The sequence below is a fragment of the Euphorbia lathyris genome, chromosome 1 (genome assembly GCF_963576675.1).
Source record: "Euphorbia lathyris chromosome 1, ddEupLath1.1, whole genome shotgun sequence".
In the NCBI taxonomy this organism is placed as follows: Eukaryota; Viridiplantae; Streptophyta; class Magnoliopsida; order Malpighiales; family Euphorbiaceae; genus Euphorbia; species Euphorbia lathyris.
The window spans coordinates 27,715,561-27,741,719 of record NC_088910.1 but is presented as its reverse complement, the minus strand read 5'-3'; the positions used below and the strand labels follow the sequence as shown (position 1 = coordinate 27,741,719).

Genomic DNA, 26,159 nt, shown 5'->3' with positions numbered 1-26,159 from the left:
CTATCCCCACTGACTTCATTAATCCTAGTGATTCTCACTTCACACAATGTCAAGGAACTGAAGCTGAGCATCAAGAAGACGATGTATAACTGGATGATCAGTTCATCACTGAGGTGGAAGAAGAATTAGATAACGAAGATCAGGATGATGAGGAAGCAGAAGAAGGAGAAGACAGTGGTCAGGATGACACTAAGGAGACAGTCAGTGAAGAGGAAACTACTGACCCAACTAATACTGAGTTGGCTGCAGGTGAAGAACAAGAACAAGCTGATCAGCTCAATGATGAACAAGAAGAGACTTCTCCTCCTCACTTAGTAGAGTCTATCCCAGCTGACACTGCACCTCCTCCAAGGAGACTAGTAAAGGCAAGTCAGACAACTGTCATTGACCTTCCTGTCCAAAAGCCGACCAAAGACCCTTCTACACTTAAGCTAAATTTTTTCCGCAAACAAACTTCTGCGTCTCTACCAGTTTCTCTTGAAAAGCAAGCCTCTGTTTCTTCACTAAAGGAACAAGCTGACTTGAATGCTTCTGCCTACCCTTCAAGCCAAACCGAGCAAGTTCTCGCTCATACTGATGCTCCAAGCACTGTGCTGACTAAGGAAATTCCTGCCCCTGTCAGCATTGAACCCATTCAGCCTACCTCTACATCAACAATCATTTCTGCCGATCAATCATCTCTACAAGAGAACCAAATGCAGATTGACAATCCCCTTCTAGTCACTGACCATGTCATCCCTGAGAAAAATCCTACTCCTCCATCCACTGGTCACACTGAGGAAACTCGGCAACCTGATGAAGGATCACTCAGCTATCTTCATGCCACCGAGTTTGGTAGTCAACTCATCAACTCGGTGCAGTCATTAATCAAGGATCTTCATCAAAATGCTGAACCTACTGCTGGGTCTACCAACAATGAGTCAACTCAGCTGTTCCAAGTCACTCAACTTTTAAATGAAGTTAAAGGACTGAAGGATCTGCTAAGTGTTATGATCTCCATTCAAACACAACAGCCCAAGCAGGACTCAATAACGAAGCTGGCTGAGATTCAACTGACAATGGCTCAACATCTCAACACTCTTCAAGAGCAATACCAGACCTTGTCAACTTCGAACACTCAATATGCCACTTCTGCTGAAGTTAAGATGCTATTTGCCCAGCTTCACACTAAGCAAACCAATACCAACCATCAGCTGGCTTCCTACTCTCAATGCTCGGTGGAGCAAATTAGCGAAGCCGTTCGTTTGCTGAACTTGAATAAGCAAGAGATGGACACTGACCAGATGAAGCAGAATGAGATACTGGTCACTACCCAAAAGACTTTCACCCATGTGCATCATAACAATATCCAGCGTCAATATTACGTCTCAACCTTGCTGAAAATATTTTATCAAGTTTTTGTTGCACTGTCTGATACAATTACTTGGGTGGGTAAATCTCAAGCCTACATACTGAGCATGCTCAGTGCAGCTGAACTCGGTATACCTAAAGAGGTCTTGGATGAAGGCGTTGTTGTCTTCGACGGCATCAATGAAAGCGCCGACAAGCTTAAGGAGTTGTCCGCCACACTGAACGCGGTCTTAACCGACTCCTTTAGAATTCCTCCTCCTCCCGATGCTGACAAAATGGGGGAGAAAGAATAAGCTAGAACTCAAGCTAGAACTCAGCAGGAGGCTGCTAGAAGTAGTCAGCCTAAGCAAAAGAAATAGAAATAGAAATAGACTTATTATCTTGTAGTTGATATGTTTCTTTTGCTTATCTTTTTGGCTGTATATGCTGACTACTTTATTTCAATACAATACTTGCATCTTTTTATCCAACCTTGAGTTATTTTATATGATGCTGAGTATTATGTTATTATGTATCTTCAAATACATCAACTATGCTTACTGTTTTTAATACTTGTTGATTGTACGCTATGATGATAAAATGTTTGACATTATCTTGTACGTTTATTAAACACTGTCCCATAAGACCCATTGAACAATAAAATATTCAGTGCTCTCTGAATGTTAAATCTTCCGCTTAACACTGAGTAAAATAGAATATATTCCATGAGCTGACCTATATCTGAAAACTGACTTTAGACTTACTCGATTAAACCTTAACATGTTTAGTCAGTAGCTCAACCCTTACGGGGGAGTCTGTTAAGTAATATTAGGTCAACTATCATGGGGGAGCTCAACACGGAGTTCCTCGCTGAATAGTTTTGCCAACATCAAAATGAGGGAGTTTGTTGAAACACCTTTCCACATGATTTTGATTTGACAAAATTATTTAAATAAAATTAAATATATTCTAAACACACTAAGTTTAAATGCTTTGATTTATTACACTAATGTGTTTGTTCAATGTTGAGTTAAATTGTTTATAAGACATAAAGACTAAAAGGCTTAAAGCCCAATACGAAAGTCAAAGCCGAAGTCAAACAGATCAAGACCACTCTGTTGGTCCCTTATAACGTTACAAGTATAGTTCCAATGGGGGGTTAGGAACTATTTAAACTTTTTCTAGTTCTGGGCAGACTTCTTTTCTTAAGAGAAAAGGTTTTAACAGCGGCGCTGAGTAAACAGCAAGATACTGGCTTAGTCAACTGGTGACTAGGTCAGTTTCTTAACTTGAGTCAGGATATAGCACTTAGAGTCTATTCCTGAGCTCAGATGTTCGATGCGCACAACTCAGCTTGACCTCTTTACTTGGTCAGTTTGTGGTTATTTAAGCAAGCAATATATAAGGAGTTTAAGGTAAGAAATATGTTACTCAGCAGATTTATCCAGGTTCGGCTTCTAAGCCTACGTCCTGTCCCCGGAACACGTTCCGAGCTTTCGAATCCTCTACTGAGCTCTTTAAAGGTAGAGCCTCAAACCTTTTACAATCTTAGCAACTGAGTATAATAAGAGTACCTTCCTCTATCTACTCAATCCTAATCTCTCGCTGAGTACTATAACCGAGTACTCAGCCTCTCCTTTCTAATCTCTAGAAATGATAAGTGTTTGTCCTAAACAATGATTGCTAAGACACCTTAGATGATTTAATAATCACTCTAGACTTTTACACAAAAGATATGAAATTTAGTGTAAGATTGCTTTGCTTCTTGCTTGCAGAACTTGCTTAGAAATTTGGTCAGCGTAATGGCTTGATCAAGTTCGATATAGAATGAAGCTTTTGATGGCACTATTTATAGAGACGTCTGGACATCGGTCATTTTGAATTTCGAAATAACCGTTGGAGGGAAACGTCTTCCTGTCGTTGTCATCCTGACTTGCTCAGAGCTCTCGGCCAATCAGATTTGAGTATCTTCTGTCCTCGGTCAGCTTTTGGTCAGCTCGGCAGAGTGTCTCTCCATTTATGGTAATGTCAACTAGATAGCATACTGTGTCGTCTGAACTTTACCCAAAGTGGAAACACTTTGTCTGGAAGTTTTCCTTAGCCAGCTGCTGTCTTGTACGCTTTGTCGAATCAACTCAGCAGCTTCGTTCCGAAGTTGTTCTCTGAAGGTCTTCTAGATCCTTCTTCCGCTGAGTTGCGTTTTGTCCATAACGACAACGTTTTGACATACGCGGGCCGAGTTGCTTTAAATCCTTTGACTTGGGCTTTGACTCTTGTATTGGGCTTGGGCCTTTTAATCCTTATGTCTTATAAGCAATTTTTAACTCAACATTGAACAAACACATTAGTAGAGTAAATCAAAGCATTTAAACTTAGTGTGTTTAGAATATGTTTTTAATTATAGTTAAACAATTTTGTCAAATCAAAATTATGTGGAAAGGTGTTTCAACAAACTCCCCCATTTTGATGTTGGCAAAACTATTCAGCGAAGAACTCAGTATTGAGCTCCCCCATGATAGTTGACCTAATATTCTTAGCAAACTCCCCCATAAGGGTTGAGCTACTGACTTAGTTTTACTCTAAACATTTAAAGGTTTAATCGAGTAAGTCTAAGGTCAGTTTTCAGATATAGGTCAGCTCATGGAACATATTCTATTTTACTCAGTGTTAAGCGGAAGGTTTTAACATTCAGAGGGCGCTGAGTAATTTATTGTTCAATGAGTTTTATAAGACAATGTTACAAGTCAATGTCAATCATGTTATCAGCATTGGGTTCAATCAATAAATTTTATAAGCCTTTAAATATAGCTGATTTGATTGAAGATACATAATGACATAATACACAGCATCGTATAAAAAGAATTCATAACTCAGGGTTTGAACAGAAGATGCAAGTATTGATATTTAATATAGGTAGTCAGCGTTTACAAACAAAAGTTCAAGACAGGCATAGAGACTACATACTTAGCCTATACTGAGCTAGCCTATATCTATTTCTTTCTCTTCTGTTTGGACTGACTAGACTCATGCTGTGTTCTCGCTTGTTCTTTCTCCCCCGTTTTGTCAGCATCGGGAGGAGGAATCCTAAAGGCGTCGGTTAAGACGGCTCTGGTCAGTTCTGTGGACAGCTCTTTAAGTCTATCGGCGCTTTCATTGACACCATCAAAGATAGCCACTCCATTATCTGAGACCTCAGAGGGTATATTAAGCTCAGCAGCGCTGATCATGCTGACTAAAAGCTTGAGATTTACCTACCCAAGTAAGTGCATCAGTCAGACCAGCAACGACTTGATGGAATGTCTTGAGTAAGGCGGTGTCATAGTATTGACGCTGAACATTGCTGTGATGTATGTGGTTGAAGGTTTGTCTGGTGATAGACAGCATTTCATTTTGCTTCATAGCGTCAGTATCCATCTCTTGCTTGTTCAGATTCAGCAATCAAATGGCCTCACCAATTTGCTCCACTGAGCATTGAGAATAGGAGACCATTTGCTCGTTGGTTTTGATTTGCTCGGTGTGAAGCTGAGCAAAGAGCATTTTAACTTCATCAGAAGTAGCATAGTGTGTGTTCGCAGCTGACAAAGTCTGAACTTGTTCTTGTAGAGCGTTGAGATGTTGAACTGTTGTCAGCTGGATCTCAGCCAGCTTTGCGATGGAATCCTGCTTAGCTTGCTGTGCTTGAAAGGTAATGATGAGACTCGGCAAGTCCTTGAATCCCTTAACTTCGTTGAGAAGCTGAGTTACTTGGGAGAGCTGAGTAGGCTCAACAGTAGAAGACCCAGCAGCAGGAGGAGTAATTTGTTGAAGGTCTTTGATCAATGTCTGCACTGAGTCGATGATTCGTTTACCAGACTCAGTGACATTTATATAGCTTTGAGAGCCTTCATTAAGTTGTCCAGTGACATCAGTATGACCGGTTGGAAGAGGATTAAGTGGGATGACTTGGTCAGTGACTGGAGTTGTGTTTTCAATCTGCACTTGGTTAGATTGGGAAAGAGTTTGATCGGTAGAGATGTTGAGTGGAGAGGAAGTAATCCGGATGCTGTCGGTGCTAACTGAGACAGGAATGTTATTAGTCAACACAATGCTTGGATTGACAGCATCAACGGGAATGGATTCCACTTGACTCGTAGAATTTACGGAAGCATTCAAGTCGGCATGTTCCCTTAGTGAAGAAACAGAGGCTTGCTTTTCTAGAGAGGCCGGTGGAGTAGAGGATGGTTGCTTTCTGAAAAATTTCAGCTTAAGTGCAGAAGGGTCCTTGGTTGGCTTCTGAATAACAAAGTCAGGAAGGGTTGGTTGTTGAACAGGAATGTCACTGACTGTCTTCTGACTTGCCTTAACCAATCTTCTTCTGTGAGGAGGAGGGTCAGCTTGAATAGACTCTCCTGAGTGAGATGGAGAAGTTTCTTCTTGATCAGCTTCTTGATCAGCATTAAGCTGGTCAGCTTGTTCTTGTACTTGATCAACATTGTGTTGGTCATGTTCTTGTTCTTCTCCAGTAGCTAACTCAGTATTGGGTTGCTCAGCTTCAATCTCACTAGCTGTCTCCTCGGAGTCAGCTTCATCACTATTTTCTTCTCCCTGTTCCTCATCTTCTTCATCCTCCCCATCCAATTCTCCCTCAACTTGTGCAATGAACTGATCGTCCAAATGCACCTCATCTTCTTGATGCTCAGCTGCAGTTCCTAGATACTGTGTGTAGTGAGAATCACCAGGCACAACAATGTCAGTAGGGATAGCATCAATGGGAGTCAGTGTAGAAGACTTCTGCTTCTTTTGAGGCTGCATATCAGCATCTATTCTTTCCTCAGTTTCAGGCTCATCTTGCCTGCTCCTTTTCTCAGCTGATTTAGACCTCTCCTGACCTGATTCAGCAACTGACTTAGGCTTCTTTGCCTTAGGCTCAGCCTTCTTTGAAGGAGTCTCAACAGCTTTTCTCTTACGGGCAGCTGGAGCCTTTGTCTTTCTTCTTTGCTGGGGAGCTGTTCCCTCAGCTTGTTGTTCACCAGCAGCAGCGGCTTTTGCTTTCTTTAGGGGCTGATTGAACTTTAACGCCCTCAGCGAAGCAGCTGTGATCTCAGATCCTCTAGCTTTAACTTCATCAGTCAAGTCTATTTGATGATCAATGAGGATCCTGGTGATGAGCGAGCCCAGCCTGAGAGTTCCAGTGCTCCTCAGGAACCCAGCAATTAGGAATACTGGCATGTTGATCGGCTTGTATGTCAGCATATGCCATATGAAGCATTGCTCAAAATTTGTTGCTGAGGTGGTGCAGTTGATCTTGGGATAAATGAAGTAGGTCAGCAGATAGTGAGCCATCTTCTGGTGCTGACCCATAGAGGAACTGGAGACTTCTCCTGAGTGGCCTTCAGGTTTACAGAAGGTGACTTCGTACCCAGTACCTTCATGATCTCCAGATCTTCTCAGTTTTGCTCCCTCATTTTTTAACTTCAGCAAGTTTGCCAGATAGTTAGGGTTTATGAAAATGGTCTTTTCTCTTACCACAGTTTCCAGATAGTCCTGGTTATCATCAGCAACTCGGAGATTATGGTAGAACTCCCTTACTAGGTCAGGATAGGTGTGATCTCTAATGGAGAACAGTTCTGTCCACCCATCGTGAGAAGTCCACTTTCCATTCGCTAATGTTATAAAAAACCTTGGTATAGGTTCTGATTTTGGTCGGTTTTCCTTTGGAGGAGGTAGCTTGCCTAGTTTTTCCTTTACTTGGCGTAGTGACCTTGGTAGTTTCAGGCACAGAAGTTTGCCTGGAGGGTTCATCGGAGCTGGTCTTAGGATGACCGGCACCGGAGATGTTGACGGAAACTTTAGTCATAGTTTCAGAACAAGTTTGGGAAGCTTTGAGAGTTTTTAGAGAGAAAGCTTTGCCTTAGAATTCGGTAGGTGTAAAGAAAATAAAGAATGGGGATTTACCCATTATTTATAGCGGTGAAGAGTGGATCTTATCGAATCCATGTATCAGTTTTGCCTTGGGATTGTCAACCGACAAAGATCCTGGCTTTTATGACACATTCAGCGCATACATCATCCTAGGTGGCTATTCGCGTGCTCTTGCATTTAATGCAACGGATCTAACACTCAGCGTTTAGAATACTAAGCGTTTTGGATTCTGAGTGGTCAGTAGTATATGAAAGGATGATTTCTAAGTTTAAGATTACTACTTGGTGTGCATATTGACTAAGTATTGATGTGTATTTTATGTTAAGTACTCAGCATGCATTTGCATAAATCATTCAGCATAGTAATTCACTCAGCATAAATTTACATTTTAGAATAGGAATTTACTGAAGAGGATTAAACATACCAATGGCTTCTCTCAGTATGCTGAACTGTTCACGAGCCAGTGGCTTTGTGAAGATATCCGCAAGCTGCTCATCTGTTGGGACGTAGGTCAGCTTTATCTCACCTTTGAGTACATGGTCTCTAATGAAGTGATGCCTTATGCTGACATGCTTCATTCTGCTGTGTTGAATTGGGTTCTTTGATAGATCAATTGCACTTTTGTTGTCGCATTTGACCTCAATTGTCTTTGTTTGAACACCATAGTCTTCAAGCTGTTGCTTAATCCATAGGACTTGAGCAACACAATGACCAGCAGCAATGTACTCAGCTTCAGTGGTAGACAAGGCTACTGACGCCTGCTTCTTGCTGAACCAAGATACAAGACAGCTTCCTAAGAAATGACATCCTCCAGAGGTGCTTTTTCGTTCTAGCTTGTCTCGACCATAGTCAGCGTCAGTGTATCCAACGAGTGTAAAGCCATGAGTGTTGGGATACCATAAGCCTGCGTTCACTGAGCTTTGCAAATATCTAAGGATTCTTTTTACAGCTATGTAATGAGATTCCTTAGGGTTAGATTGATATCTAGCATAGTAGCATACTGAGAACTGAATGTCCGGTCTACTGGCTGTTAAGTAAAGTAGAGAGCCTATCATACCTCGATACAATTTGCTGTCTACTGACTTACCATTCTCGTCAGCGCAGAGGACAGTGTCAGTGCCCATAGGAGTGGATATTGGCTTGCAATTTTCCAAGTCATATTTCTTTAATATCTCCTTGGCATATTTAGCTTGACTGATGAAGATGCCATTCTTTCCTTGTTTTATTTGAAGTCCGAGGAAGAAGTTGAGTTCTCCCATCATCGACATTTCAAACTCAGTCTGCATTTGTTTGCTAAATTCCTTGCACATTGATTCGTTAGTTGCACCAAATATTATATCATCAACATAAATTTGAGCCAGCAGGGTATCTTTACCCTTTCTCTTAATGAATAAGGTTGTATCAGCTTTGCCCCTGACATAGTTTCTAGTCAGCAGGAAACTGGTCAGCCTCTCATACCAAGCACGTGGTGCTTGTTTGAGGCCGTACAGAGCCTTTTTGAGTTTATAAACGTGGTTTGGGAATTTTGGATGCTCAAACCCTGGAGGTTTATTAACATAAACTTCCTCGTTTATAACTCCATTAAGAAATGCACTCTTAACATCCATTTGGAATAATTTAAAGTTCATGTAAGATGCATATGCACATAAGATCCTAATAGCTTCTAGCCTTGCCACTGGGGCAAAGGTCTCAATGTAGTCAATACCTTCTTGCTGACTGTAGCCCTGAGCTACAAGCCTTGCTTTGTTCCTGACTACATTTCCTTGCTCATCCAGTTTGTTGCGGAAGACCCATCTTGTTCCAATGGTCTTCTGACTCCTTGGATGTGGCACTAGCTCCCATACATCGTTTCTTCTGAATTGGTCGAGTTCCTCTTGCATTGCGCTCATCCAGAATTCATCTTCCTCAGCATCAGCGAAGTTCTTAGGTTCCTGAACTGAGACGAAGGCTACATTGCTGAGGTACCTCTTGAGTTGATTCCTCATCATCAGGGTATTCCCAGCAGAATCAAGGATTGCACTCTCTGAGTGCCCTCTTGGAATCCTTATCTTTTTAGGTAGATTTATGTCTTGTGCTGTCTGTGTTTCAACAATCTCTGCAGAAGTAGACTGGTCAGTGAAAACAATCTTAGGTTCACTCTTACTCTTGGTCAGCCTTTTAGTAAATGACTCAGCAGCTGGTTCTTGGTCAGCGGTTACTGAGTGTGGATCATCCTCAATCAGTGGCTGGTATCTACCTGCAGGGTTAGTCTCGTCGAACTCAACATGTACTGACTCTTCTAAAGTTTGAGTTCGTTTATTAAAAACTCTGTATGCTTTGCTGTTTGTTGAGTAGCCTAAGAAGATAGCCTCATCAGCTTTTGAGTCAAACTTTGCTAAGCTATCTTTGGTATTCAAAATAAAACATTTATAGCCAAAGGCACGAAAGTATCTAATGTTGGGCTTTCGTCCTTTCCAAAGTTCATAGGGGGTTTTCTTTAATATAGGTCTAACTAGAGCCCTATTAAGAATATAGCACGATGTGTTAACAGCCTCTCCCCAAAAGTACTTTGGAAGCCTATGTTCATCCAGCATTGTCCTGGCTATTTCAACCAGAGTTCTGTTCTTCCTTTCAACAACCCCATTTTGTTGAGGTGTTCTAGGAGCAGAGAAATTGTGGTCAATGCCGCTGGCTTCACAGAATTCAACACACTTTTGGTTTTTGAATTCTCCACCATTATCACTTCGGATGTGAGCCAATTTTAGGTCTTTATCATTTTCAATTTTTCTAACCAAATTTGAAAATTTCTCAAGGGTCTCATCCTTGCTACTCAGCAAGATGACCCAAGTGTACCGAGAGAAGTCATCTACAATGACCAAGGAAAATCTTCTTCCACCCAGACTCAGCGGCTGGACTGGACCGAAGAGATTCAAGTGTAGTAACTCTAACGGACGCTTAGTTGAGACAATATTTTTGCTGTGAAAAGATTGTTTGGTTTGTTTTCCAGCTTGGCAAGCGTGGCATAATTGATCTTTTTCAAATTTAAGTTCAGGCAGTCCCTCAACCAATTGCTTTCTTGCTAATTTGGCCAGGAGGTCCATGCTTACATGACCAAGTCTCCTGTGCCATAGCCAGGAATTTTCTTCCTTTGATACTAAGCATACAGTTTTTGAAAACTTTTTCTCTAAGTCTAGCATAAAGACATTATCTATGCGAGGGGCAGTTAAAATTAACTCATTTGATTTACCCTCGTATATTTTACATCCAGTAGCATCAAATATAACTTTTCTCCCATTGTCACATAGCTGAGCTACGCTGAGTAAGTTATATTTGAGTCCGCTGACTAGGGAGACTGACTCAATAGTAGGATTACCTCCGATGGTTCCTGACCCTACTATCTTACCCTTCTTGTTGTCTCCAAAACTTACGCTTCCTCCTCGTTTATTCTCAAACGTGATGAATTGAGTTTCATCACCAGTCATATGCCTCAAGCATGCGCTGTCAATGTACCACATCTTTGACTTCTCAGCACACCTCAGGCTTACCTGCATTGTAACTAGTTACTTTTAGGTACCCAATTCTTTTTGGGTCCTTGCTTGTTAGGTGCAACAGGTAAAGCATCATATCTTATTTTATGGCGACATACTTGGACAGTATGGCCATTCTTTCCACAGAAGTCACAACTGACCTTCTGTTTAGGTTGTCTCATTGACTGGTCAGCACCCCAGTGCTGAGCATGCCAGCACACCTTTGTGGTGTGACCTTTCTTCCCACAGAAGTCACACTGGACATTCCGCTGGGGATTCCATCTCTGCTGAGTACCTTAGTACTGAGTTCTCAGAGGAATGTTTCTTTTATTTGGAACCTTTAATTGGTTCTGGATAGTTGTGACGTCCTTTCTCAATTTCTCTAAAACTGATTGGACTTCAGAGACAGACTCATGTATGATCTTCATGTTATCATGCAAAGTTGAGTTGTCCTGAAGAAGGTATCTGAGATCACTCAGCTTGATCTTTTTGACAAGTGTATAGAGATCACTCAGGGCATTACCCATTTCGTTTCTGAGCTGGGAAAGTGATATTACCTCATTTGATTGCTCCTCGTCGTCAGATGCAACGGAGAGGTCAGCATGCTCAGAGACGCACGGGTCAGCAAGTTCGTCAGCCATGAAGCATATCTTCACTGACTCGGTGGCCTCAGCTTCTGTTGATGAAGACTCATCACTGTCGCTCCATGTAGCCACCATTGCCTTTTTGCCATTCTTCTTATCTTTCCTCAGCGTGGGGCAGCTTGACTTTATATGGCCAGTTTGATGACATTCAAAGCATGTAATGGGCTTTGAGTTGTCTTTCTTGTATTTGCTGTCGCTGGACTCAGCTTTATACTTATCAAACTTTCTGTAAGGCTTCTTAGAATATTTGTCATTTTTCCTGAATAGCCTTTTCATCTTTCTTGTGAACATAGCCATCTCTTCATCATCTGTTGAGCTCCCATCAGTGGAGTCAGCTTTTATGACAAGAGATTTCTGCTTCTTGTCTTCAGACTTTTCCTTCACCTCGAAGTTTTTCATCGATATCTCATGGGTCAGCAACGAGCCGATGAGTTCGTCATATTTGTAGGTGGTTAAGTCCTGAGCTTCCTCAACAGCGGTCTTCTTTGCTTGCCAGTCTTTAGGAAGACTCCTGAGTATCTTTTTGACTTATTCCTCCTCAGTGAAGATCTTCCCAAGTCTCTTGAGCTCATTTATGATGTTGGTAAACCTTGCATTCATGTCAGATATGCCCTTATCATTGTTCATCTCGAACAGCTCGTACAGTCTCATCTGCTGGTTCACCTTGGACTCCTTTACTTTATTGGTTCCTTCGTAGGTGACCTCCAGCTTCTTCCAGATCTCTTGCGCCGACTCACAACCTGAAATTTTATTATATTCTGCAGCATCGAGCGCACAGTGAATCATATTAATAGCCGAAGCGTGATTTTGAAGCTTCTTGAGATCAGCCTTTATCCATTTGGCCTCAGCTTTTACAACTGTTTGGCCAGCCACAACTTCGACAGGTACAAATGGGCCTTGCACTATAGATAGCCAGGCACTCATATTTGTAGCCTGAATGAAATTTTTCATCCTATTCTTCTAGAAGGTATAGTTAGACCCGAAGAATAGGGGAGGCCGAGTAATGGACAGCCCCTCAGGTAAGATCTGAGTTGTTTGGTTTCCTGGGAGAAACCGAGTGCTGTTTTCGCCCATAGTGGGGATCAGCTCAAGGTGGTTAAACCTTTTACAGTGAGCTTTTAAGCTCTGATACCACTTGTTGGTCCCTTATAACGTTACAAGTATAGTTCCAAGGGGGGGTTAGGAACTATTTAAACTTTTTCTAGTTCTGGGCAGACTTTTTTTCTTAAGTGAAAAGGTTTTAACAGCGGCGCTGAGTAAACAGCAAGATACTGGCTTAGTCAACTGGTGACTAGGTCAGTTTCTTAACTTGAGTCAGGATATAGCACTTAGAGTCTATTCCTGAGCTCAGATGTTCGATGCGCACAACTCGGCTTGACCTCTTTACTTGGTTAGTTTGTGGTTATTTAAGCAAGCAATATATATAAGGAGTTTAAGGTAAGAAATACGTTACTCAGCAGATTTATCTAGGTTCGGCTTCTAAGCCTACGTCTTGTCCCCGGAACACGTTCCGAGCTTTCGAATCTTCTACTGAGCTCTTTAAAGGTAGAGCCTCAAACCTTTTACAATCTTAGCAACTGAGTATAACAAGAGTACCTTCCTCTATACCTCTACTCAATCCTAATCTCTCGTTGAGTACTATAACCGAGTACTCAGCCTCTCCTTTCTAATCTCTAGAAATGATAAGTGTTTGTCCTAAACAATGATTGCTAAGACACATTAGATGATTGAATAATCACTCTAGACTTTTACACAAAAGATATGAAATTTAGTGTAAGATTGCTTTGCTTCTTGCTTGCAGAACTTGCGTAGAAATTTGGTCAGCGTAATGGCTTGATCAAGTTCTATATAGAATGAAGCTTCTGATGGCACTATTTATAGAGACGTCTGGACATCGGTCATTTCGAATTTCGAAATAACCGTTGGAGGGAAACGGATTCCTGTCGTTGTCATACTGACTTGCTCAGAGCTCTCGGCCAATCAGATTTGAGTATCTTATGTCCTCGGTCAGCTTTTGGTCAGCTCGGCAGAGTGTCTCTCCATTTATGGTAATGTCAACTAGATAGCATACTGTGTCGTCTGAACTTTACCCAAAGTGGAAACACTTTGTCTGGAAGTTTTCCTTAGCCAGCTGCTGTCTTGTACGCTTTGTCGAATCAACTCAGCAGCTTCGTTCCGAAGTTGTTCTCTGAAGGTCTTCTAGATCCTTCTTCCGCTGAGTTGCGTTTTGTCCATAACGACAACGTTTTGACATACGCGGGCCGAGTTTCTTTAAATCGTTTGACTTGGGCTTGGGCCTTTTAATCCTTATGTCTTATAAGCAATTTTTAACTCAACATTGAACAAACACATTAGTAGAGTAAATCAAAGCATTTAAACTTAGTGTGTTTAGAATATGTTTTTAATTATACTTAAACAATTTTGTCAAATCAAAATTATGTGGAAAGGTGTTTCAACACACTCGGCCCGTGTGTGCAAAACGCTGCCGTTGTGTACAAAACGCAGCTCAGCGAAAGAAGGATCGAGAAGACCTTCGTTGAACAACTTCGGAACGAAGCTGCTGAGTTGTATCGACAAAGAGTAGAAGACAGCAGTTGAGCAAGAACAACTTCCAGACAAAGTATTTCTACTTTGGGTAAAGTTCAGAAGACAAAGAAAGCTGTTTAGTTGACCTTACCATAAATGGAGAGACATTCTGCTGGACTGACTAAAAGCTGCTCAGCATTGACCGAAGACAGAAGATACTCGAATCTGATTGGCCAAGAGCACTGAGCAGGACTGAGTGACAACGACAGGAAGCCGTTTCCCTGCAACGGTTATTTCGAAATTCAAAATGACTGATGCCTCAGACGTCTCTATAAATAGGGCCTTTCAGTTGCTTCATTCAACACAGAACTTTATCAAGCCATTACGCTGACCAAAATTCTACTCAAAGTTCTGTGAGAAAAAGCAAAGCAAATACTTACACCAAATTCTATATCTTTCGTGTAAAAGTCTAGAGTGATTATTCAATCATCTAAGGTGTCTTAGCAATTGTTGTTTAGGACAAATCTTTATCATTTCTAGAGATTAGAAAGGAGAGGCTGAGTACTCGGTTATAGTACTCAGCGAGAGATTAGGAGTGAGCAGAGTTATAGAGGAAGGTACTCTTGTTATACTCAGCTTCTAAGTTGTAAAAGGTTTGATGCTATACCGTTAAAGAGCTCAATAGAGAATTCGAAAGCTCGGAACGTGTTCCGGGGACAGGACGTAGGTTTAGAGGCCGAACCTGGATAAATCTGCTGAGTAACAACTTTCTAACCTTAAACTCTTTAATATATATATTGCTTGCTTAAACAAAACTGACCAAGTAAAGAGGTCACGCTGAGTTGTGTACATTGAGTATCTGAGTTCAGGAATAGACTTAAGTGCTATCTCTTGACTCAAAGAAAGAAGCTGACTTAGTCACCAGTTGACTAAGCTAGTGTCTTAATTTACTCAGCACGTTGTGTAATCCTTTTCAAAGAAAAAGAAGTCAGCCTTAACGTACTAAAATTTTAAATAGTTCCTATCCCCCCCCTTGGAACTAATTTGTTACGTTATAAGGGACCAACAAAAGGCATTCTCAAAACGCCTAACTCAAGCTACCATTGAAGACACTTTCATTCCTCCTCCTGCTGATGGTGGCAAAACGGGGGAGAAAGTACAAGCTCAAAGAACCCAACATTCAGAAGAAGAAGCTTCAGGTAGTCAGCAAAGATAAAAGGGAAAGGGTAAAGCTAAAAAGCAAGAAGCCCAACTCAACTACAAGAAGAAATAGCTTTAGCTTGAACTAGGATTGACTAGATTTCAATTTGTTAAAACTTGTAGTCTTTCCCTTGTGTATTTTTGTTGTGCTGACCCTAAATACAAAACTTTGATGCATCTATCCTTTTAAATTAACCAATCTTATCTGATGCTTACTTATGTTTTGTATTGAATAGTTAAACGCATCTTCTCTAAATCAACTGTGCTATTTGTCTACATTGCTTTATGATTGCATGCTGTGTTGATCAATATGTTGACCGCTTTTACATGTCTTCTTAAAAAACGTTGAACAAAGAAATACTCAGCACTCTCTGATATCCAAACCTTCCGCATAAACTGAGTTAAAAAGAATATGACTTTTAAGCTGACCTATTTCTGAAAACTGACCTTATACTTACTTGATTAAACCTTGAAATGTTTAAAGTAAAACTAAGTCAGTGGCTCAACCCTTACGGGGGAGTATACTGAATAATATAAGGTCAACTATCATGGGGGAGCTCAACACTGAGTTCTTAACTGAATATTTTTGCCAACATCAAAATGGGGGAGTTTGTTGAAACACCTTTCCACATGATTTTGATTTGACAAAATTATTTAAGTAATTGATAAAAAATATTCTAACACATTAAATTTAAATGCTTTGATTTATTTATACTAATGTGTTTGTTCAATGTTGAGTTTATTTATCTATAAGACATTAAGATTTAAAAGTCCAAAAGCCCATGAGTGGAAGTCATGCCCAAGTCAACATGATCAAAGACCTCACGGCCCAAGAAGATGAAACGTAGCCGTTTCAAGCAAAACGACGACTCAGCGTGTAGAAGGATCGAGAAGCCTTCTAGCAAAAGCTTCAAGGAGAAGCTGCTGAGTCAAGCAACAAGCAGTCTGGATAGCGGCAGACAAGAATCAACTTCTAGACAAAGTATTTCTACTTTGCGTAAAGTTCAGAAGGCGCAGGAAGCTGTCTGGAAGACTTTGCCAAAAATGTCGAAACATTCTGTTGGCCAGACGAAAAGCTGCCGAGCACTGCCGTGGACAGAAGATGCATGAATCTCATTGGCCAACGACACTGAGCACGTACTGAGTGACAACGTTAGGAAGCCGTTTCCCTCCAACGGTTATTTCGAAATTTGAAATGACCAGGTGCCTCAAGTGTCACTATATAAAGGCCATCCATTTGCTTCAATCGATGCAGATCTTCAATTAGCTGAAACGCTGTCCAAATTCATACACGAAGTTCTGTGAGAAAAGCAAAGCAAAAACCTTACACCAATTTCCATATTATTTTGTAAAAGTCTAGAGTGATTTTCAATCATCTAAAGTGTCTTAGCAATTGTTGTTTAGGACAAACACTTTATCATTTCTAGAAGAATAAAAATGAGAGGCTGAGTACTCGGTTATAGTACTCAGCGGTAGATATAAGAGTGAGTAGAGGTATAGAGGAAGTTACTCTTGTATACTCAGCTTCTATTGTAAAAGGTTTTGTGCTCTACCTTTAAAGAGCTCAGTAGAGAATTCGAAAAGCTCGGAACGAGTTCCGGGGACTGGACGTAGGCGGAGAGGCCGAACTAGGATAAGTCTGCTGAGTAATATCTTTCTAACCCTTAAACTCCTTTAAATATTGCTTGCTATAAAACTGACTAAGTAACGAGCTCACGCTGAGTTAAGTATACTAAGAAGCTGAGTTCAAGAATAGACTCTAAGTGTTATTTCCTGACTCAAGGAAAGAAACAGACTTAGTCACAAGTTGACTAAGCTTGTGTCTTCGAACTACTTAGTCACGCTGTGTAAACCTTTTCATAAGAAAAGAAGTCAGCCTTAACGAACAAAATTTTAAATAGTTCCTATCCCCCCCTTAGAACTAACTTGCCACATTATAAGGGACCAACAATTAGCTTATCGATAAATGTAAGAGAGTTGATTAATAGGGATTGGGAGCTCATGTTACTTCATTTGTCTTGTGAAGAGAATCAAACTAGTGATTATATGGCCAACTTCAGAAGAACTCTTTCTTTAGATTATCATACGTTTAATGTGATGTCTGCATACATCCAAATTTTACTTTTGGTTAATATTTTTGGGACTAGTTTCCACTTGATATGTTTTAATGCATCTCTTCTCGTAAATCATATGTGGAATTTGATTTCTAATCATAATGTTTTTGCATGTAGGGTTTTCAAATCTAAACATTTCATTCAGAGGAGTTTTTGGAGGGCTCAATTAACTCACAATCTAACCCTATAGTTTGGAGGAGCATTTGGAAGTCAAAATTGATGCTTGAGGCAAGGTGCATACAACAGATTAGTGTGGGAAATTCTGTTAATACTTGTATCCAACCTTGCATCAATAATGCTACTAGGTTCAAACTGGTTCTTTATCCGATGGAGGGATTATAGAATACTTGTGTCGATGACTTGAGGATTTCAGCTCATGAGTAGTGGATTATGAGACTTATGGGTAGAATGCTATGGATTCATGTCCTCATCAAAAAGTATATCCACCTGAGAAGGGTCACATGCCTCTCCAAACTACATCACTGTTATAACACAAGCAAGCATTCACGAAGTTGAAGTAGACTTAAGCAATAAGTGTTTTATCACTTTCTGATACTTAAATAGAATGACTCTACAGAAAGACAATAACAGAAAAATCAAGATCATCAGGTGCAGCAGTAGATAACACTCTATACCAGAAGTCTTTCATTCATTCCTGATCCAAATATGTTGGTTTAATAGAAACTCAATATATCTTTAAGGGAATTCATAAGTATCTACAACAATCATGAGACACTCTAATCAGAAAAGCATGACTACAGGAGTTTTACTGGTTCATTATAACTCAGGACACAATAGAGATAGAATTATGAGTTGGATAGTGTATGCACTCTTATTGGCTGATTTAAATCGGACTCGTTTCCTAATCTTCAATTTGGGGTTAAATTGCATTCTAAAATTAGCTTGGTTTTGTGTTGTCTGAGAGTGATATGCTATATATATATGGAAGCAAAAAGAAACCGCATGATAATACAAAAAGGATCCAAAAGATGTGTTGTCCCACCTAATATTTGAAGTTCAACTAGCGAATTTCAAATGGAGCCGCGTCCAGTGTGAGCAGATTCACGAACAGCTCCCCAAATCCGTTTCAGCGTGAATTAGACAAATTATAAATTTGATGTTGTACAGTCTTTCTTAATAACAATTTTTATTAAGGTATTTGAATTTTTTTTTGTCCAACTCGTACTGAAGACAATATGTATTTTTATTTTCTTAAAAAAATTCACGTCTAATCATATGTTTGTGATATGTTACTAACGATGATAAAATGGTGCACGTGTGAATTGTAGATGACAATATTCATAACTAAAAAGACAGTTTGATAAATTATTTCTCAAATTGATCCAACTTATCAATGTTATGGGCAAAATTGCTTTTAGCTGCCAATATTAGGGGTATAATTGCACCACTTAGATGTTAAGGGTAAAATTGCTCATAGCTATAAATGTTATGGGCATTTTTGCAACTTATCCTATTATAAAATAAAAAATATGTTGCACAAATTAATAAAAATAATCCATGTAAAAAATAAAAAAAATTATTGAACGCAACAAAATTTTGTTTTTCCGATAATTATGTTGTAGAAATATAAATAACGTTGGAGAATAAACATATTTTACAGAAATAAGAAGGATAATTTTGTCAATAACATATAACTACAAACAACTGTTTATGAAAAGCTCCAAATATGAGTTTTTTGTGAAAAGCTCCAAATACGAGTTTTTTGTGAAATGCTGCAGTTTCTAGAGAAAATGCTAAACGTTGCGGTTTTATAAACCTAACCAAACTCTATATTTCCTGCAGTTTGGAGTGAAATGTTAAACGTTCTTCCGAAAAAGTGAAACAAACACCCTCTAAATCTAAATCTTAGGATACTTTGATTCTAATAAGCGTAGATCTAATGCTGAATAGCCAAATACTACATTTTTATTAAGGTATGTGTGATCAAAATCAATGAACAATAATGTTCAGAATCATATTTCACTGGGAAAATAAAAAAACAATCGGCCCTAATAAGAAATTGGTTTTGGAAGTTTTTTGTTGAGTAAGTCTAAAAAAACTCATGAGCTTTTCTGTATTGTTAAACTAGTACTTGAAAAAAATGTCACTACTCTTTCGTTTTGCCAAAACCGATATTTTAAAACTATAAAAATGATCGTTAACGATCTCAAAATTGAAAATTCCAAGAATAAAGTAGTTTAGTACCGCATTTAATATGGAACCAAATTTTTTATTTTTCAAAATCATAATTTTCGGAGCTTTCTCTCTCTAAAACATTCATTTTTTCTTTCCTCATCAAACAATACATAAATAACTTCAAAATTAAAAAGCTGAAAAATTAAAGTTGCTTAAAATACCATCAAGTCTTTGAATTTTTTTTAATTTTGAAATCGTCAATACTCATTTTAATTTTAAGAACCTTGTTTTTAGTAAAACGAAAAACCTCAGTCATCTCTTTTAGCAAAACGAAAAAACTCAGTCACTGTTTGAATAAATTTTTTCAGGTACCAATTTGACATTACCTGAAAGAACATACCCAAGTTTCTTTTGTACTCAAGACATAATTATAAGTTAAAGGTAAATAATTTATTAGTCCCTATATATTTTTTTTATCTAATCCATCGGTTAAGTCCTCATATTTTAATAATATATAGTTTAATCATTAATTTAGTTATATCTCAACTTCATTCTTCCCGGTATAGCCACTGAACTTTATACTTTTTTAACACCGATGACAACTCAATTTTAACTAACTTCTCAAAATGACCGTTAACAATCGTTAACGACATCAAAATGAAAATATTCAAGAATTAAAGTTATTCAGAACGACATTTACCATGAAACCACATATTTTATTTTCGAAAATCACATTTTTTGGAGCTTTATCTCTCTAAAAATTCACTTTCTTTCTCCTAACCAAACAACACCTAAATGACCTCAAAACGAAAATGTTCAAGAATTAAAGTTCCTTAGAATATCATTAACGCTTTGGATTTTTTATTTTTAGCCGTCAATGGTCATTTTGAGGCGTTAAGTGGCCATCAATGTTAAAAAATGTAAAGTTCAGTGGCCATACCGGGAAGAAATGATGTTCAATGGTCATAATGTGAAAATGGATAAAGTTCAGTCGCCATGGGTGTCATTTACCCCCTAAATAACTTCAAAATTAAAAAGCTGAAGAATCAAAGCTGCTTAAAATACCATCGAGTCTTTGAATTTTTTAATTTTGAAATCGTCAACACTCATTTTTAATTTTAAGATTCTAGTTTTTAGTAAAACGAAAAATCTCAGTCATCTCTTTTAGCAAAACGAAAAAGCTGAGTCACCATTTGATTAATTTTTTTCAGGTACCAATTCGACAATACCTGAAAAAACATACCCATGTTTTTTTTTTGTACTCAAGGCATAATTATAAGTTAAGGTAAATAATTTATTAGTCCCTATATATTTTTTTATCTAATCTATTGGTTAAGTCCTTATATTTTAATAATATATAGTTTAATCATTAATTTAGTTACATCCAACTGATTAATAATTTAACTATTTAAAGGATTAAATTGTTGAAGAGAACAAAAATGGACTGTATATTAATAAAACACTAGGACTATTTACCCTAGGAGTTATAACATTGGGAAAAAGAAAAAAAACTAACCACATAATTTGTTTTTTGATCTACTACCTTTGAAAATTTTACAAAAAGTGACCGTATTGACTTTTATTTGGTTCTTTTTGGTAAGAATGTTGACTTTCTTTTATAATTATATGTAAAGGTTGTATAAGAATATTTGAACAGAAAAGATATTTTAGATCGTCTTATTTCTACCATTAATAGTGAGGTAGAGAAAAAACATGTCGAATATAGAAGATAGTTTCTATTTTAAGCTGGACATAGAATCAACAAATCACTTTAAAAAAGTTCATTAATACAAGAATCAATTGAATTTACTGTTTGTAATCGTATCATGTCAACCAATTTTAGTTCTTAACTGCTTTTAACTTTAACTGGACTCCATTTAATAAGTAATTTGGTGTAATCCGGCGTAAATAAATTGACAGTTGCCACAAGTAATTTTTTTATATATATAAAAATGCCAGATAATATTCCTAGTATCCTGTAAATAGATTCCTATCTAGTTAGAGTCTCAATTTGTCTATATTACTAGCTAGATAGAGTTTCAATACTCTTATATGTACTTACATATTGTATTCCTATACAAACTCCAATTGTCTCACTATGAATACAAGACCTTAGAGCCAATACCATTCAAGGTGATTCAAACATTATTGTGCCTATTACTTCTCTCTTTTTATCTCCATATTATTCATGTATATCAAACTATACATTCAACATGGTATCACTAGTCTCAACTTTTGCCTCCTCCGAATCCTCTGATAATCTGCAATCCACCACCTATACCGCATATCAAGTTGTTGCCGCCGCTGGAACCGCTGCCGCTCCTCATCAGAACGTTGTTGTCTCCTCTGGTGCCTCACTCGATGCAAGTTCAGGTTAGCGCTTCACGTCACCGTTCACCACGGAAGACTCCGTCTTCCTTGCAACCGCAGCATAACCGACGTCCGCCGTCCATCCGTCTCCTCTGCCGACGGCCACCGCAGTGATTCCGCCCTCTGTCATGGCTGCGATCGCAGCACACGCTGCTGACACACATCACCCGTCTTCCTCCGTACACCCGCCAACTGTCGCAGCTTCAAATGCTGTGATTCTTGAAGCTGTTGTGGCATATCAGGCCGCTGCACCGCACGCCGCCAACGCACACCCGCTGCCCTCCTCATCGCAACAGTCGCTGTCCGCCGCCCTTGATGCTGCGATTCTAGCAGCCCTAGCGGCATTTCAAGCTGTTGCCCCGACTTCTTCCCAACAACATCGGATTCCACCACATATCCCTTTGCAACAGCCGTCTGTCACCACGGCAACCCTGTTCTCTCCGCCAGTTCTTGCTGCTCTAGCCGCCTATCAAGCAGCCGAAACCAGTAATCACCATCAGGTTAATTCTGAATCCAATACCTCACCGTTTGTTTACAATTCTAATTCTCAATTAGCCTGTGATCCATCCCCATCTTTTTTCTCAAACTCTTTTCACAATACTTTAGATGCACATTCAAATAATTTTCAACCTAATTTTATTCCTCCTTCCAATCCCCCTCATTTAGTCAATCCTGTCTATACGGAACCTGTTTCTTCCTCTGTCACCCTACCAAGACAACCTCCCATAAATATCACCATTAACATCAAATTAACCCCTCACAATTACAAAGCTTGGAGAATATCAATGGAATCTACCCTCAAAACCTATCATCTTTTCTCTCATATTATCAGTACAACACCTCCTCCACCTCAATTTCTTTCCAGAATAGGTTTTATGACATCTGATGCGGATTTAATCATAAATCAATTTTTTCCCAATGGGATGGTTTATAAAATATGGTTAGGACTTTGCTCCTAAATTCCATCACTAAAGAAATTTTTCCTGATATAGCATATCTCAAATATTCACATGAAATTTGGATAGCTTTGGAAGATGCCTATGGGCTTATCACAGGAACCAAACAGTTTCAGTTAGTGTTAAGCCCAAAATATACCTAAAATATCATCAATAATTACATCAATATTGCTACGAATTTGTGCTATTTATATCTGTTTAGAAAGTTTTTACTCTCGAATATGTTTCTTTTATGCAAGGTACATAAATATTTGGTAAAATCCAAATAGGAACAAAAAGAGCTCAAAAACAGAAGAAAAACTCTACAAAAGGAGTCGAAGACGACGAAAATTAATAACGCCAAATCGAGGACGAGAACGAAAGTCGAAGACGACGAAAACGTTCCGTGCCGCGACCGCGGCCCCCTATTCTCGGTCGCGACACGCTCCCTTCAGCTTCTCCTTCCCTTCGTTCTAAGACCAATTGATGCTCCCCCATTCTCGGTAGAGAATTAAATATTCTCGGTAAGAGCAGGAATCTATAGAAGCCAAATTGCACACTTTCGTTTTCGACAAAACGCGTTCGTTCGGATGGATAAAGACGTCCTTTCACAACGGATACAATCCTTCACAACGGACACGACACTTCAATCAAGACTCTTCAACATCTATAAATAAAGAGTTGATGAAGAGTTGAAGATATGTAGAAGAAAGAGATTAGTATAGAATTTATGCAGAAATTCCGAGTATTCAGAAGTTAGATTTCGATTCTGTAAAAAGCAATATGATGTACACACATTGTTTATTCAATAATAACAAATTCAGTAGCGTTTAGACATTGTTCCAATTTAGTTTTCATTTTGGTAGTAGACAGACCAAATTCAACGAGAAGATTGAGTAGAGGATCCGCCCCTGAGCTTGACAAACTCTAACGAAACCCAAGGAAAGGATTGACAACCCGTTCACTTGCAAGTCGTCGAATGTTTCCATGCTCCATGTTCTCTGTAAACTTGTATCAATTTATATTTCATCTAATAAAGTCTGTTCTATTCGATAGATTTTTATGCAGCACTTTGGTAAAGGATCCGAAGTGGATTGATGCTGGTGTTTTCATTAAAATGTAGTTTAATTCAAAATCTTTACAAGGAAACTTTGTTGAACACTTAGGCAAATTATTATCTCGGTAGAGTTTTAATTTGATTAAGGGCAATTATCCCGGATAAGGGTTTTGTCATGTTCAAAGCCTAATAATTAGAGGTTCTGTCATTTATTTCATCTTTATAATTCATACATAGTTTAAAGTTGTTTTCTTTGCTTAATGCAAACGAATACGTTTCTTTACTTTTCTAAAAAGTACTAAACGTTCATGTCTTGCAAATTCATTTTTAAATCAGAATATTTTCTAACATCTTCATACTCTAATCTAATTCTTATTCTAGCAATTTCAAAACCAAAACCGATTAAATGATTTTCCATATTATAAACCTTAAAAGTAAATTTAACCGATTCAAAATAAGTTTTGTTAAAAAAACGTTCCCTGTGGGATGGATATCTTTTATTACTACAAGCGTATACCGTGCACTTGCGGACATCGCTCAACAAGTTTTTGGCGCCGTTGCCGGGGAACGCCAAAATTTTTGACAAAATTTTAAATTTTTCGTGTTTTATTTTGAATCTAGGTTTATTCATACTTATTTTAATTTTTTGTAATTTAATAATTTTCAATTACTAATATATTTATTCTTCAAATTCTGTTTTGTAGGTAGTTTCGGTTCGTGCAAGATTTCAAGTTCATGCGCAGTTCTCGAAGTTCAGGCATACCACCAAAACCACTAGACCCAGAAATTGAAAAGACTCTTAAGAAGAACAAAAACAACAACAAAAACAAAAACAAAAACAAAAAAAAAACTCCAATAAAAACTAGAATTACCGAGCCAGAAGTTATGGCCACACTTATGGATTACGCTAGGCCAGGAGTGGCCGGTGTAACGAACAGTATAGTTAGACCCCAAATTAATGCAAATCAATTTGAGATTAAGCCAGCTTTGCTTAATATGTTACAAAATAATGTAACATTTTATGGGTTACCTAACGAAAATCCTAACACCCATTTAACAAATTTCCTTGAAATTTGTGACACTTTTAAAATTCCAGATGTGACTGCAGAAGCAATCAAACTTCACCTCTTTCCTTTCACTTTGAAGGATAGAGCTAAAGAATGGTTAACTTCTATGCCAGCCGCAACTTTTGCCACTTGGGAACAATTAGCCCAGGCGTTTTTATCAAAAAATTTTCCTTTATCAAAAACCGCAAGAGTCATTAAAGAGTTAACATCTTTTTCTCAAAATGATAATGAAACTCTTTATGAGGCTTGGGAACGTTTTAAAGAACTTCAACGTTTATGCCCGCACCACCAATTGCCCGCTGAACTTTTAATGCAAACATTTTATAATGGACTAAATCCTACAACTAGAGGTTCATTGGACGCTATGTCTGGAGGGTTATTCATGAAGAAAACATCTGCCCAAGCAAGAGAACTTTTGGAGGAAATGGCAATTAACAGCAGTATGTGGCCCGCGGAATGTGGACACATACCAGTAGTGAAACCATCATCCTCAGCAACATCATCAGTTAAAGGTATAGTGAATCTTGATCCAGTAGCGATGTTGCAAGCCCAGTTTTCTGCCTTATCGCACAAAATTGATAGGTTTATGACACCGTGTGATCCTAATGGTAAGCCAATCCAAACGGATGTGGATTACGAAGGTATGAGTGAAATTGAACAGGTAAATTTTGTCCAAGGGCAAAAACCAAAATAATAACCCTTATTCCAATACATATAATCTTGGATGGAGAAATCATCCTAACTTTAACTGGAGAGATAATAATAATAATGCTAATGCTAATCAAAATCGTACTGCTAATTATCAAAATCAATCAAGAGATACGATTAGCACTTTATCTTCTAAAATCGACAAATTTATTGATGCTATGAGCGGAAAAATAAGTAATCACGACGATGGTTTTAAACGGATCGAGAATAAATTCGATCAGCTTATTAAAAACCAATCATCTAGCATCCATAATTTGGAGGTTCAAATTGGACAACTCGCTAAATCAATTCCATCCCGCAAAGAGGGAAGTCTTCCAAGCCATACGGAAGAAAATCCGAAAGAGCATGTTAAGGCTATCACTCTTCGTTCAGGGAAAAATTACTTAGGTCCGGAAATGCCCGGAAATTCGATTTTATCTGGAACTGATTTACCAAAGCCCAAAGAAGATAAATTAAATCAAAAAGATGCACCAATTGACTCTAGTACAAAAACTTTTGTACCCAAACCACCTTTTCCACACAAAGTCCACAATAAGGACTATGACAAACAACTTTTAACATTTTTAGACAAACTTAAAAATTTGCATATTAATTTGACGTTTATGGATGCGATTACACAAATTCCCAATTATGGTAAATTCCTCAAAGATTTAATTTCAAAGAAAA

The 26,159-nt window shown here is 38.5% G+C and overlaps 1 non-coding gene across 1 annotated transcript; it reads right to left on the bottom strand.

Moving 5' to 3' along the window:
- Positions 1 to 24,972: 24,972 nt before the first annotated feature.
- LOC136216005 (small nucleolar RNA R71) lies at positions 24,973 to 25,079 on the bottom strand. The gene has a single exon (XR_010683003.1). It is a non-coding gene; the product is annotated as a small nucleolar RNA R71 (small nucleolar RNA).
- Positions 25,080 to 26,159: the final 1,080 nt, after the last annotated feature.